The 15,253-nt window shown below is 43.6% G+C and overlaps 1 protein-coding gene across 6 annotated transcripts in view; it reads left to right on the forward strand.

Moving 5' to 3' along the window:
• RCAN3 (RCAN family member 3) overlaps positions 1–15,253 on the forward strand; it is a 50,732-nt gene that overhangs the window by 11,250 nt on the left and 24,229 nt on the right. Inside the window, exon 1 of one of the 6 annotated variants that reach the window (XR_006205691.1) lies at positions 10,556–12,334. The exons of the other annotated variants lie outside the window; for them this stretch is intronic. The gene's annotated coding sequence lies outside the window, so the exon portion shown is untranslated. Of the gene's footprint in view, positions 1–10,555; positions 12,335–15,253 lie in introns of those variants that run through there. 6 annotated transcript variants of the gene reach the window in all.

Consider the following 15,253-nt stretch of genomic DNA (forward strand, 5'->3'; position numbering starts at 1 on the left):
GTCTTACATTCAAGTCTTTAATCTGTTTTGAATTAATTTTTGTGTATGGTGTAAGGTAATGATTGAGTTTCATTCTTTATTTGTAGCTGTCCAGCACCATTTATTGAAGAGACTGTCCTTTTCCCATTGTATATTCTTGGCTCCTTTATCGGAAATTGACCATATATGTGTGGGTTTATCTCCCAGCTCTCTATTCTGTTTTCATTGATCTGTGCATCTGGTCTTATGCCAGTACCATAGTATTTTAATTACTGTGGCTTTGTGGGTTTTTGTTTTTTGTTTTTTAATGTTTATATTGTTGGGAGAGAGAAAGAGGGAGGGAATGAGCGGGGGAGGGCCGGGGGGGGGGCAGAGGGTCTGAAGTGGGCTCTGTGCTGACAGCAGGGAGCCCGATGAGGGGCTCAAACTCACAAACTGTGAAATTGTGACCTGAGCCAAAGTTGGACGCTTAACAGACTTAGCCACCCAGTCACCCCTAAATACTATAGCTTTTGTAATATGGTTTGGAATCAGGGAGCATGATCCTCCAGCTTTGTTCTTTCTCAAGATTGCTTTGGCTATTCAGGGATTTTTGTAGCTCTGTACAAGTTTTAGAATTCTTTGTTCTATTTCTTTGAAGTATGCCATTGGAATTCTAATGCAGATTGCATTGAATTTATAGATTGTTTTAGGTAGGATGGACATTTTAACAACAATGATTTTTCCAGTCCATGAGCTTGAAATATCTTTCCATTTATTTACTAATTCTTTATTTCTTTCATTAATGTCTTGTAATTTTTAGTATACAGGTCTTTTACTTGTTTGGTTAAATTTATTCCTAGGTATTTTATGCTTTTGATGCAATAGAGATGGGATTGCTTTTCTTTCTTTCTTTCTTTCTTTCTTTCTTTCTTTCTTTTTTGATGGGATTGTTTTCTTAATTTCTTTTTCTGATAGTTATAAATGTAAGAGATGCAACATATTTTTGTGTATCAATTTTATATCCTACAACTGAATTTGTTTACTTATTTGTTTACTGAATTTGTTTATTAGTTTTAACAGGGTTTTTTTGTTGTTTTTTGGAGTCTTTAAGTTTTCTGTGTATATCATGTCATGTGCAAATAGTGACAGTTTTACCTCTTTTCTAGTTTGGATGCCTTTCATTTATTTTTCTTGCCTAATTGCTCTGGCCAGGACTTCCAATACTTTGTTGAATAAAAGTAGTAAGAGTGGGCATTTTTGTCTTGTTTTTGATATTAGAAGAAAGGCTTTCAGCTTCTCATCATGGAGTATATAGGACAAGCTGTGGGCTTGTCATATATGGCCTTTATTATGTTAAGATATGTTGCCTTGGGGCACCTGGGTGGCTCAGTCAGTTTAGTGTCGAACTTTGGCTCAGGTCATGATCTCACGACTCATGAGTTTGAGCCCCGCGTCGGGTTCTGTGCTGACAGTTCAGAGCCTGGAACCTGCTTCAGATTCTGTGTCTCTCTCTCTCTGCCCCTCCCCTGCTTGTGCCCTGTCTCTCTTTCTCTCAAAAAAAAAAAAATAAATAAAAATAACCATTAAGAAAAAAAAAAGATACGTTCCCTTAATACAGAGCTACAGTAATCAAAATAGTGTGGTACTTACATGTCAACTATATCTCAATACAAATTTTTTAAAAGCCAGTGTGGTTCTGGCATACAGACAGACATTGACCAACATTAATGGAATAGAGAGTCCAGAAATGAACCCTTATATGTATGGTCGAATGATTTTCAACAAGGGTGCCAAGACCATTCAATGGGGAAAGGACAGTCTTTTCATCAAATGGTGCTGGGAAAAGGGATATTCCCAAGTAGAAGAATGAAGTTGGACCCTTATCATATACCTTATACAAAAATTAATTCAAAATGGATCAATGACCTAAATGTCAGAATTAAAACTATAAAACTGTTAGAAGAAAATAGAGGGAAATCTTCTTGACATTGGATTTGGCAATAATTTCTTGGATATAACACCAAAAGCACAGGTAACAATAGAAAAAATATATAAGTTGGATTTTATCAAAATGTAAAATGTGTACATCAAGAAACACCCATCAGTGGGGGCGCCTGGGTGGCTCAGTCGGTTAAGCGTCTGACTTCAGCTCAGGTCACGATCTCGCGGTCTGCGGGTTCGAGCCCCACGTCCAGCTCTGGGCTGATGGCTCAGAGCCTGGAGCCTGCTTCCGATTCTGTGTCTCCCTCTCTCTCTGCCCCTCCCCCGTTCATGCTGTGTCTCTCTCTGTCTCAAAAATAAATAAACGTTAAAAAAAAAAAAATTTAAAAAAAAAAAAAAGAAACACCCATCAATGAAAAGGCAACCTACAAAATGGCAGGAAATATTTTCAAATCATATTATCTGATAAACGATTAATATCTAGAATATGTAAAGAAATCCTGAAACCCAACCATAAAACTCAAAACCAAGCAACCCATTTGAAAAGTAAGCAAAGGACTTGAATAGACGTCTCTCCAAGGAAGATGTATAAACGGCCAACAAGCACATGAAAAGATGCTCAGCATCATTAATATTAGGGAAATACAAATAACAATCACAATGAGCTAGGACTTCACCCCCATTAGGATGGCTCCCGTCCTAAAAACAGAGACCAAGTGACAAGGATGTGGAGAACTTGGCACCTTTGTGCAGTGCTGGTGGGAGTGTGAAATGGTGCCACTGCTGTGGAAAACTGTGTGGTAGCTCCTCAAAAACTTACGCACAGAATTACCATATGATCCAGCAATTCTGCTTCTGGATAGATACACAAAGAATTGAAAGCAGGGACTCGAACAGGTATTTGTACACCAGTGTTAATAGTGGCATTATGCACAATAGTCAAAAGGTAGAAACAACCCAAGTGTCCATCTACGGATAAATGAATAAATAAAATGCAGTATAGGGGCACCTGGATGCCTCAGTCGGTTGAGCGTCTGACTCTTGGTTTCAGCTCAGGTCATGATTTCACTTGTGAGTTGGAGCCCCACTTTGGGCTCCATGCTGACAATGCAGAGCCTGCTTGGGATTCTCTCTCTCTCCCTCTCTCTCTGACCCTTCCCCTGCTCATGCTCTTTCTCTCTCTCAAATAAACTAAAAAAAAATGCAGCGGAGGGGCGCCTGGGTGGCTCAGTTAAGCATCCGACTTCAGCTCAGGTCATGATCTGACAGTTCGTGGGTTTGAGCCCCGTGTCAGGCTCTGTGCTGACGGCTCAGAGCCTGGATCCCGCTTCTGTTATCTCCCTGTCTCTCTGCCCCTTCCCTGTTCATGCCCTGTCTCTCTCTGTCTCTCAAGAATAAATAAATGTTAATTTTTTTTAATGCAGTATATACTGACAATAGAATATTCTACAGCCTTAAAAGTAAATGAAATTCTGATACTTGGTATAACTTGCACGACCCTTGAAAGACATACTGAGATAAGAGGCACAAGAGGACACATACTGTATGACTTCCTTACGTGAGCTAGCGAGTGTGGTCTGGCTCCCAGAGAGAGTAGAATAGCAGTTGCCAGGGCTGGAGGGATGGCGGTTGAGAGTTCTAGTTTAATGCATATATGTAGTTTTAATTTGAGCTCGTGGGGGAGTTCTGGAGATGGAGAATGGTGTTTCCCAACAGTATAAATATACTTAATGCCACTGAATTGTACACGTTTTAAAAAATGGTTAAAATGGTAAATTCTGTGTTTTGTATATTTTACCACAATAAAAATGCGTTAAAAAAAGTTAAAAAAATAACCCATTGTTCTTGAGTTTAACATTCTTTGTAATATGCTTTTGTGTGTATGTGTATATATGTATACATATACACACACACACACACACACATATACACACACGCACAGGCATGTATATGTATCTACACACATAGATACATGTGTGTAATATGTATGCATATATGTACGGGACACCTCTTTTGTCCTACTTCACATCGTCTTGGCCCCCCGCTTTTCACTCCAGCTCTTGCTAGAGCCCCTAGCTGTGCACAGGTGTAACCTCACTATTACACCGTAGGTACCTTGCATTCCGTCGCAGCGTTTCTCTGCTGCCTGTGTGAAGTTGCTCAGCAGTACCGATGCCTGGGCAGAAATGGAAGCGTGAGGGAGTTAACATCCCACAGGGCAGCCCTTGACCAGGGGGAGACTAAAGCCAGTGAATAAGTCCCCCTTCCTCTGACGCTGAGAGGGTCTTCTCACTGCCCTCCCAGAGGGCTCCTGGCCACATCATACCCTGCTTGGCCACAGAGGTGACCGGCTTGACGACACAGCCTGGACAGAAGGGGGACTGGCTTTCCGTGCTTCCCTGTTTCACTGTTCCCCCTCTGTCCTGTGCAGTCACTTCCCAAAACAGACTCTCTGTGTGCCCTTACCTTGGCCTCTGCTCTCCCGAGGAGTCCAGGTAAGATACAGGTGAATAACTTTCAGGTTTGGTTATTTATCTTGTGTGAAGGCACTAGCTCAGGCTCTTAAACAATGGGTGATTTTTAGGCTTTACAAAGAGGATAAAGACTAACAGAAAGAAAACCCATGTGCCCACCCAATTTAGCTAATAAAATTTGATTAATATAATTGAACCCCTCGTGTCTCCTCCCACAGATAACCATTATCCTAAACTCAGTGTTTATGATTTCCCATGTAATTTCAACTGTTTATTAAGCCTAACCATATGAAATCGCTGTATTTGTAGGTCACGTGATCAAATATTGCTATTTCCTGTGGTTCAAAATACTGTGTATGTATGTATACTATGATTTACCCTTAAACGATGCTAGAGTTAAGAGCCCTGATCTTCCATGGAGTTAAAAATCATGTATAACTTCGGACTCCCCCAGAATTTAACTATAAGCCTTGCCAATAACAGAGCCAATTAACACATACATTGTATGTTATGTATTATATACTATATTATAATAATGCAAGCTAGAAAAAAATATGAAAATCATAAGAGAGAATACATATACTCTGTTATACTATATCAACAAAAATCTATATATAAGTGGATCTATACATTCAAACCTGGGTTCTGTATTTTTAAATTGTACTGTTTGCAATTGACATGATTGTCCATTTAGAAAGGAATCACCTAGAAACCATTAGAACTAATAAGTGAGTTTAGGAAGATTGGAGGACACAGGGTCAATATATAAAATCAACTGTACGTCTATATGCTAGCCATAAACATTTGGAAACTGAAATTTAAAAAACATTACCATTAAAAAAATAAAAAAATAAAATAAAAAACATTACCATTTACAGTAGTACCATGAAATATTGAAGTATAAATCTAAGGAAGTACGTGCAGGATCTGTGTGCTAAAAAACTGTAAAACACTGGTGAAATACATAGTATTTTACATTATTTTTAATTTTATATAAATGGCATATTGTAAAAGTCCTTTTTTCCCCCTCAACATTATATCTGGAGGATTAATCCACGTTGAAATATGTATTGTTTCACTTGCTGTATAGTGTCCCGTTTTAGAAAATTACCACGACTTTTTTACCCCTTCTTATGTTGGACCTTTCAGTTATTTTTGATAGGTTGCCGTTGCAACAGCGATGCTGAATGTTCTGTGCATGTGGGGGTGCAGCGTGGGTTCCCCAGGGTGTGTAGCTGGGACTGATGTTGCTGGCTTGTAGGGTTGCGTTTCTTCAATCCTAGCAGATCCTGTCACATGGTCTCCAAAGTGCAGTACCTGTTTTCGTTCCTGCCAGCCACGTAAAAGAGTTCCCGTGGCACCATAGCATTACCAATGCATTCTGTTTTCAGAATTTAACATTTTTGCCAGGCTGGTCATTAACATTTTTGTTACTTTTTAACGAATTTCTGGATAAGCTATAAATGAACGCTTCTCAAATTGATTGCTTAGTGGAGGACCAGGCTTTTCCTCCAAACTATCACAGACTGATGTTTTGGTAAAATGCAGTAAGAAGGTCACAGCAATGTAAACTTGCTGAAGTGTTTCTAGACACTCCCTGGACTGGTGGCAAACTTCGTGGACTCACACTGGGTCCTCGGACCACACACCACAGTACGTGATAACATTTCGGGATTTTCAAATGTCGTAGGAGCTTTTGAGATGAAAGAGCTGTCTCCAGTTACCTTTAAGTATATTTGTAGTTTCTACTGTGAATACATTGTCTCAAAACCAAGAGTTAAAAAGGATTTTGAGTCCTTTCATTAGGTCATTAGGTATCCTAATTATCGGCACTATTAAGATACCAGCGAGTAATGAGGTGGTTCTCATGAGGCTGTCATGTTCTTAGAGATCATTGGTTTACAGGTTCCACGTTCTCTGTTGCTTCACGTGTGCAGTAAGCATTGAGCGTTGTGCCAGCCACAGTTACAGGGTCTAGGGAAACCACAGTGAACACGATGACGTGCCAGCCTTTGGGGAGCATAGGGAGAGAAAGATACTAACACGCAAACAAGTGAATAAGAAATTCGGGTAATAACAAGTACTATGAACAAAATAAAAAGTAGATAGGGAGTTGTCGGTGGTCATTTTTAACTAGAGTGGTCAGGGAAGACCTATCTGAAGAAATGACATTTGAGCTGAGACCTGAATAATGAGGAAGAACAGTGTGATAATGAGTCCGCCTTGGCTTCCTATAATTGAGTTGAAATCTCTCCTAACAATTTAACTAACTTCTCTCTAATGTGTACGTATAGACAGAGCGCCATATAGTTTACCTTTATCAAAAAAAAAATTTTTTTTTAACGTTTGTTTATTTTTGAGACAGAGACAGAGCATGAACGAGGGAGGGTCAGAGAGAGGGAGACACAGAATCTGAAACAGGCTCCAGCCTCTGAGCTGTCAGCACAGAGCCCGACGCGGGGCTCGAACCCACGGACCGTGAGATCATGACCTGAGCCGAAGTCGGACGCTTAACTGACTGAGCCACCCAGGTGCCCCAGTTTACCTTTATCAAAATACACTGGCACCTATCCTGCATCAGAGGTCCCCCCCCCCCCCCAGTAATCTCATTTCAGTTGGGAAAGATCTGCCATTCCCTAAATCAAGGCAGGACTCAAGGCTCTTACGTCCGAAGAAACAGCTGGATTACCCATGAGAGTGTGTTCCCGATCTGTCCGAAGCAGGGCTCCCAGGGGTCGGGATGACTCAGGAATGAGCCTTGGGGAGGGTCACACGTGTCATCTCCACACTGCCTGGCACGGAGCCCAGCTTTCGAGCCTTGCTGTCCATCAAATATGAGCTGGATGAGACTGGGAGGGTCACCTACAGGGTCAGGATACCGACACTCGCCAACATTTATGTCGAAGCCTCATAAATTAATTTTAGTCACCATGTCCTTTCTGTTTCTTTTATTTCCTCCTCTGATTTACATTCCATTTTTACAAATTTTGTAGGTGATATAAGGGCAGCAGGACATGCTCGTAACATGTGTGTGTGTGTGTGCGTATAAATAAGCAGGTAAACAAGTTCGGTGTGTTTGAAGTGCGTAGCAAAGTATTTTTACTGGTTTGGGAGTACAAAGAACTCCTTTCTTCCTGAACTGTTTTGAGAGTAAGTTGCCAACAGTGATGCCCATCACCCCAGGACTAAGATATGTGCTTCCTGCAAGCAAGGGCCTTCTCCTAGGAGAAAATACAAATTCAGGAAATTAACGTTGGTTTATTATATCCTTCTCATCCTCAGACTCCATTCACAATTCTCTGGCTGTTCCAATAATGTCCTTTATATCAAACACTTCAGCTCCTTTTGTCGCATTGCACTTACCTGTCCGGCCCCTTTAGTCTCCTTGAGTCTGGAAGAATTTCCAGTCTCCTCTGGTCTTTGTTGGTGTTCGCACTCAAAGATTCCAGGCTGGTTATTTTGTTGCATGTCTCATTTCGGTTCCTGAGATGTGTCTTTGGGATTAGATCCAGGCTGTGCATCTTCGGCCAGAATACCATGGAAGTGATGCTCTGTTCTCACTGCGTCCTGTCCGGGGGAGAGATTTCCATTTGTCCCATTACCGACAAAATTCACTTTGAGCCCTTGATTAAGGTCATCTCCCAGGTGTGTCCACTGTCAAGTAATTCTCTTTCTCCTTATAATTATTTCGTGGGAGGTATTTGTAAGTGTTCTGTTTCCCTATCAGTGTTTTAAGATATTCATTTGTTCATATCAGTACAATTCATAGTTTCCTATCTTTTTGTTGTTGTTGTTGTTGTTACATTTTTATTTATTTTTGAGAGGCAGAGAGAGACAGAGCGTGAGTGTTGGGGGTACAGAGAGAGACACACACACAATCCGAAGCAGGCTCCAGGCTCTGAGCTGTCAGCACAGAGCCCGACGCGGGGCTTGAACTCACAAACTGAGATCATGACTTGAGCCAAAGTCGGACGCTTAGCCGACCGAGTCACCCTGGCGCCCCATGCTTTCCTATCTTCTTCCTTGGTCTAATCTGTCAACTGCCATTACTTTGACTTGTCCCAGGTTTGGGCAGTGGTTGCCCCTTCAAGATGGCCTCTGTGTCTTTTTGACATGTGCCCACCATTCTTTGCGTACGTCCTTAAACTCTCTAGCACAAGATATTCCAGAATTATCTCATTGTACTTTGCCTGCCCCAGCCCTAGAATCCGCCATTTCTCCAAGGAGCCCTGACTCCTTCCAGTGGAGAACAGTGTTTAGAAACCAGGATATGTGAGTAGTTAGCTGTCGCTGTTCCTGGGCTGCTTGCTGGACAGAGCTAGGAAATCCCTAGATGCATGCACATGTGTGTTTACAGTTCTACTTCCAACCCCAGTCCAGCACCAAAGAATTTGTTTCTAGTTTTCTCCCATTCCAAATTTGTAACTCTTCTTTGACGGAGAGAAAATTAGCTTCCGTTATCTTATTATTTTTACCTACTCAGTCACTCCCTCTGTACTTAACTGCCAGCGTCCACCCTCTTCCCCATGTGGACGCCCTCCTTACCCCCACCGTCCTCCAACACCTTGCACCCAGACCCACCATGTGAAAGTGCTCTTCACCCCATCCAGGTTCTGATGGTCCCACCACTCAGGATCCAGTATGCTGTGCTGGGCCACCTTCCCGCACAGACACATCCTCACCGCACTTGGGCTCCGTGACCTTGCGCTGGAATACCTCCCCGCACAGACGTCCCCCCTCACCCTTCTCTCCCCGTTCTCCCCCCACTTGGGCTTCGACACCCTGTCAGTCTGCCCCTGTGCTGAGATAACTTTCCTCCTCCCCTGCTCTGGGCAGTCTTCCTGCGTGGGTACCCTCCTCAGCCCCCTGAGCTTCCACACCCTGTGCCGGGCTGCCCCTCATGGGCATTCTTTCCGAACCCTGTTGGGTTCTGGCCCCCCATGCCAGGCTTGCCTCCCGGGTGACCACCTTCCTCACCCCACTGGAACTCTGACACCCTGCTCAGGGCTACTGTGGCTCCCGGCTTCCCATCAGCACGGACACACCAACTATACTTGGCTTTGCCTAAAAGCTTCTTGTCTAAATGTTCAGGTAGAAAGCTACATTTCTCTTTTTAAAGGACAAATAATACGTGTAAGTTTCTTCCCACTGTTGTTTGTGACATTCTTTCAAGCTCACATGTCTTTGGAAAGATGGGTCTCTAGCCTTAAAAATTACCTTCACCCTCTAATGTCCTTGAAGAAAACACCATGAGAAAACAAGCTTGTATCCTTGAATAAATCACACAATCAGTATGTGGTCCTTGTAGCCTCAGCACCTAGGGTAGGACTGGCCTTACTGAATGAGTGAGTGTGGATGAACAGTGAGGAAGATTTCAACAGACACACACACACACACACACACACACACACACACACACCACACACACCCCTAGATGGAGTCCACAGAAATAGATCCCGAAGTCACTGCCAACCACTGGGCACATGGGCAAGCTTGAGGATAGAACATTCTTGATCTTTGTGCATAACTGACCTTGATTAAAAAGAATCATGTCTTTCTGCTTCACATTTTCCTTTTATACTTTAATAACATCATATCCATTTCTGTTTGTTTGAAGTGGTTTTTCATTCCCCTGGTCTAGCCAGGCACCATGAATACATAGCAAAGCATTTTCTTTTTTCTTTTAAAAATTTTTTTAACATTTATTCATTTTTGGGAGACAGAGCATGAGCAGGGGAGGGGCAGAGAGAGAGAGAGAGGGAGACACAGAATCTGAAGCAGGCTCCAGGCTCTAAGCTGTCAGCACAGAGCCCATCTCAGGGCTCGAAACTGTGAACCACAAGATCATGAACTGGGCCAAAGTTGGACACTTAACTGACTGAACCACCCAGCTACCCTGCAAAGCATTTTCAAGGCCATCACCAAAGAGTTAATTTTTTTTAAGTTTATTTATTTTTGAGAGAGAGAGAGAGCATGAGCAGGGGAGGGGCAGAGAGAGAGAGTGGGAGACAGAATCCCAAGCAGGCTCTGCACCATCAACTCAGAGCCCCACGCAGGGCTCGATCTCATGAACCGAGAGATCATGACCTGAGTCGAGATCAAGAGTCAGACACTTAACTGACTGAGCCACCTGGGCGCCCCACCAAACAGTTAAATTATAAGAAATAGCAAACAAAACAAAAAAATAAGATTAAAAGCCACTGAAGTGAAAACAATGTATTTTCTCAATGTGGAGAATTCTGCTATAACTACAAAAAAAAAAAAAAAATCCCTGCTATCTTCTCCCTCAATTCAAGTCCCAGGTTCATAGCAGAGTAATACAAGTTCCTCAGTGTCCTAACAGAGAAGCACTTTCTCTGCTTCGAAGGGTCAGGGGGCATAGGTCAAGTTCTGAAGATCCTGAGAAGACAGGGCACTGATGTCATCAATGAGTGGTACACTGTTGCCCAGAACACCCAGGTCTCTGGGGAGGGCATGTCTCCAGGTGGCTGCTCCAGCAATGTGACGCATCTGAACGGTTCCTAACGGACTGTTAGGAAGGGCAGATTCTAATTTTCCATTGGCAGCCTCCACGGTACCTGCCATCGAGTTCATACTGTGTCACTGCTTGTGCGTTCACCTCCTTCTTGGGGAATCCGCCTCGTACAGAAGAGCAGCTGGTTTTTTGCGACCGCAGAATAGCAAGTGGAATATTGTCAAAGCCCTACCCTATTTGTGTTAATAACAGTAACAGTACTCTCTTCTTGTTAGAGTACTTGTTAGAGAACTATTCCTGTTCTAAGAGCTTTAAGTATTCACTCTGTCCTCCATAATACCCCAATGAAGTGAGTACTTTTATTATCCTCAATTAACAGGTAAGGAAAGTAGGCACAGCAAAGGTAAGCAAACTGCCTGTCAAATCCGGACAGTCTAGCTCTAGAGCTCTGTTACTTGAGGAGATAAATGCCTGGTAGAAGCCATCACACCTTCCTGAAGTTGTCCCTCCAGGTTAGGGATTCCTCCTGAGGTCTTCCTTTTGTGGTCTCGTGTTTGGAGAAGTGACCAGTCTCTGTTAACTGGATGAAGAAGGAATATTTTATCCATGATAAAGGCCAGTGAGCAGAGAGCTTCTGTTCCTCAGGAATGGATATAGAGGAGGGTTTGGTATGTTCATCAGAGCTAGTGCTCCATCACCAAAGTCATAGGAAAGAGACCACAGCGTTGACTTCGATAGAAGCCTGAGACGAGATATGAAGTTCAGGCTGAACCTGGGCTTCCCTCATCTTTCCTACTTCATCAATGGGGAGAAGAGAAAAGAGGAAGTAGAGATTCAGCTGGACACCCCGGAGAGCAGAATCATGGATTTCCTTGTGCGTGAATATACGATACTGACCTTGCCAGCTGAAGCCTTGGAACGGCAGTCTGGGTGACTGACGCTGTTTCCCTTGTGCCTGAGGAAGTTCACACGGTTTTCAGGGAAAGAACTCACTTTTGTGGTCTTTCTCACCTCTAGTGTCGGATCAAAAACTGTGTTTGAGCCCAAGGGCCTGGATGAACTTACAAACCACGGGCCACCTTGAGTCCTCACATTGGGTAATGCCCACCTGTAACCTGACTGCCTCTTCAAGATGCCCACCAGCAGCACAGTAATGGTCAGGGTAGGAGAAGACAGGCTGAGCAAGACAGCATTCTCTGCTTTTCTCCTTGTGTCTGCTCGCTCCCCAAGTTGGTTGCATCTGCCCTTTTCCTCCGGGAGGCCTCACAGTCTGCTCCTCTGTCTCCTCTGCTCTTTTCAGTAAACAACCAGGCTTCAGGCTGAAAAGAAAAGGCCCTTGCTGCTGCCCAGGGACTGTCAGGAGCTGGGATCTCGCTGGAAGTTCTCACAGTGAGGGCTTCAAAGATTGCGCCTTTCCGATAAACATTCCCCAGAAAAGCCAAATAAAAAGTGCTTTTGTTTCCTGATGGGCTACAGGTACCATGTGAGTAGCACTGATTGAGTGCAGCACCTCTGGAACTCCAAAACTGAGTGAACGAGAGAGCGTGGCTGGGTCGCACCTCCTGGTAGAGGCCCTGACTGCCACTCATCAGTTTAAATGTTCGTGTTCCAGTTGGCTGTGGTGGTGTGGTTGTGGATCTCATTCCCCTCCTTCAGTGGCAAACCGTTTTCTAGGTGTTTTCAGGGTGGTGATTGGCCACCAAACTGCTGAAAAATGGCCTCTGCATTGGGCACACATCTTCTGTAAAGGCACAGTCACACATCTTTTTCAACGAGCCGTGGAAGACAAAAGGAGAAGCTTTTATAACCGCACTTACTAGTGACGACTCAGGGTGTGTTGTCCCACGTGAAATAGTAGCCTTGCTGTGCTCCCGGCTGGGCAGAAGGCCGCCACCCGTGTGCGAGGCTCTGGGCCCGACAGGCTGTGCTCAGCAGTGGTGAGGGCTCAGGTCCACCTCCACAGCTGGCCACAGTCGCCACCTCATCCCATCCCTCCTCTTGTTTTCCCTCTTCCTTTTTTCTCTTTTTTGTTGATTTGGCAAGACTTGCCTACAGTAAAACGTAGAGGTCTTAAGTGTGCGATTTGGTAGTTTTAGCAGTATTTACCCATGTGATGGACACTCTCATCAAGGATATTTCCATCCCGACCCTATTACCAGTTTGCAGTTTGTTACCATCAAAAATGATTTATCATTGGTTTGACTACTTTTCGTGTACATGGTATAGGAGATATTATGGATTTGGGCGGGAATCATAGCCGCCTAAGAACTTACGTTCCAATAAAGGCAGCGGATGTATTTGTAAACTTAGTATGAACCATTAAAACCTAAAAACCAATACTGAACAGATAGTATCCCGTATCTTCTTGAATTTTAATTCAGTTTCATACCTCTTTCTGAGCGGGAAAGGTGTTGAAGGCAACATGCATGCCATAGGCCAAAAGTTACAGAAGGTTTTTAAGTTTTCTGTGTGTTCTGCTCCCCTCTAGCACTTCTGAATTTAGGGCCCAGAAGGATTACAAGTGCTCAGATTATCAAAGTTTTAAATTCACCATACCCAGGAGCATGCATGCTGGTTTTTTCCTGGTCCGTGAATTCCATCCCTCTGCCTGTTTGAGTCAGCAGTGATACTGACGAGCACCAAAGGCACTTGCCTTTCCCTGGGTGGACACAGAGGCCTTACCTCTGACATCCATGAACCTGCTGGAGAGACAGGATTTGCTATCTCGGATTTACAGACAGACATAGAACATGAGAAATTTCCGGCCGTAGGACTCCAAAGATAATTCCACAGCTGAATGGATTGAGCATCGCTTCTTCTCAACAGTGAAATTGTTCCTTCTCCTTCGTACAGAAGTGGTGGGGTCCTCGGGTTCTTTTAGTCCAAGGCAAAGGGGTCCGGCAAAATCATTTTCACAATGTATTTCTCAGTGAAATTGATGAACCCCACATTCTCTGCTTTGGGATGGGGAACAGGGGACGGGGCAGTGGTATTTCCGGTAAAAGGTCAAGAAATACACGCTTAGCTGCCACCCTCATCTGTCACTCCCTGAAACCTAGCTTCGCACAAGACCTTTTCTGCTCTTCTCTCTTAATGGTTTTTGTGTGGCTCCTGCCCAGCTGCAAAGTACTCTTCTTGAGTTCCCAAGAAAGCTGTCGGTTACATGTTGTCCTCACATATTTTAGGTGCAAAGTATTTGTAGCCATTAAAAGAATTTTTTTTAATGTTTTGTTTATTTTTGAGACAGCATGAGCAGGGGAGAGAGGTAGACACAGAATCCGAAGCAGGCTCCAGGCTTTGAGCTGTCAGCACAGAGCCCAACACGGGGCTCGAACTCATCAACTGTGAGGTCATGACCTGAGCGAAGTCAGACGCTTCACCGACTGAGCCACCCACGCGCCCCTGTTTGTGGCCATTTTTACTGCTGACTCATTGCGCCAGTGATTTCAGTGTATGAAGGCAGCGTCTGTATTTTGTGGAAAACTGTTATAGCAGGAAAAGCCTCGGGGATCGATTTTTAGGCACAATTATTTGTGTTACTCCTACAGATGTGGTACTGCCCGAGGGGACACGAAGAGACCACTGGAAAAATAGAATGGTCAATGGCGATTTGGGTTTTATGGGATCTTCATTTGCTTATCAGAAGTAAATGTGCAAGACCACCCTTTAACAGGATGGTGTTAATTTTATTTGAGAATTCAGAAGTGAATTCAAAAGTGAATTATTGCTAAAACAATTCTAAGGAGAAAAGTAATAATTTTGTTTCTGAATAAATTCTACTTGTCACAAGTTATTTTTAGGCCGTGCTAATTCCGACCTCCTGTCTGCAGTCTTCAAAACCCCTTTTGTGCTAATGCTAGGTTGTCAGGAATCTGCCTATTGGTACCTGTGGATTCACACAAGGGCGGAGCTACCAGCCAAGGGCGGAGCTACCAGCCAAGGCTACCAGCCAAGGGCTCTCACGTTGTTCCTCAAAAGGAAACAGTAATAGTTTTGCCTCCTTCTTTGTGTTCCCTACCGCACCTCATAGCTGGAGATCACACGTTTTTTGTTTTTTTTTTTTTAATTTTTTAGATGTTTATTTTTGAGAGAGAGAGCACAAGTGGGAGAAGGGCACAGAGAGAGAGAGAGAGAGAGAGAGAGAGAGAGAGAGAAACAGAATCTGAAGTAGGCTCCAGGCTCTGAGCTGTCAGCGCAGAGGTGGGACTCAAACCCGTAAACCGCAAGATCGTGACCTGAACCTAAGTCAGACGCCCAACTGGCTGAGCCACCCAGGTGCCCGGAAATCACACATTTCTCAAACTGTATTCTTAATGAAAATGAGAGGGAAAGAGAAAGAACTAACAAAACTTAGAAAAAGCATACTGATCAGCTCTTGCTTGGCTTTGTTTTTGTATAATTC

This window comes from Panthera leo, chromosome C1, assembly GCF_018350215.1.
Source record: "Panthera leo isolate Ple1 chromosome C1, P.leo_Ple1_pat1.1, whole genome shotgun sequence".
NCBI classification, from domain to species: domain Eukaryota; kingdom Metazoa; phylum Chordata; class Mammalia; order Carnivora; family Felidae; genus Panthera; species Panthera leo.